The sequence below is a fragment of the Octodon degus genome, unplaced genomic scaffold, assembly GCF_000260255.1.
Source record: "Octodon degus isolate 3935 unplaced genomic scaffold, OctDeg1.0 scaffold00098, whole genome shotgun sequence".
NCBI classification, from domain to species: Eukaryota; Metazoa; Chordata; class Mammalia; order Rodentia; family Octodontidae; genus Octodon; species Octodon degus.
The window spans coordinates 5250388-5250890 of record NW_004524674.1 but is presented as its reverse complement, the minus strand read 5'-3'; positions in this window follow the sequence as shown (position 1 = coordinate 5250890).

Sequence of the window (503 nt, the reverse complement as noted above, 5' to 3'; positions counted from 1 at the left end):
ATACATACATACATACATACATACATACTAGAAGTTCCATTTGATCCATCTATTCCCCTTCTTGTTATCTTCCCAAAAGAATTAAAAGCATCATAGCGCAGCAATATAAGCACAATAGTGGCACAATTTGTAATAACTAGATCGTGGAAATAGGCCAAATGCTCATGAACCAATGAACAGACACAGGTTTTTTGTTTGTTTGTTTGTTTTACAATGGAGTTTTTTATACTCATCCATAAAGAAGGGTAAGTTTGAGACATTTCTAGCTAACTGGATAAACCTTGAGATCATACTCTTAAGAGAAGTAAATCAGGGGGCTGGTGAGATGGCTCAGTGGTCTAAAGCACCTATTTGGAACAAGCTTGTCAGAGCACAGGGACCACGGTTCAATCCCCCAGCACCACATGCCAGCCAGCCCTGCCCCCTGGTGGGCTGAGCTGGCCACACACACACATAAATAAATTTTAAAAAAAACGTAATTTTATTCTCTGATACCACAATAG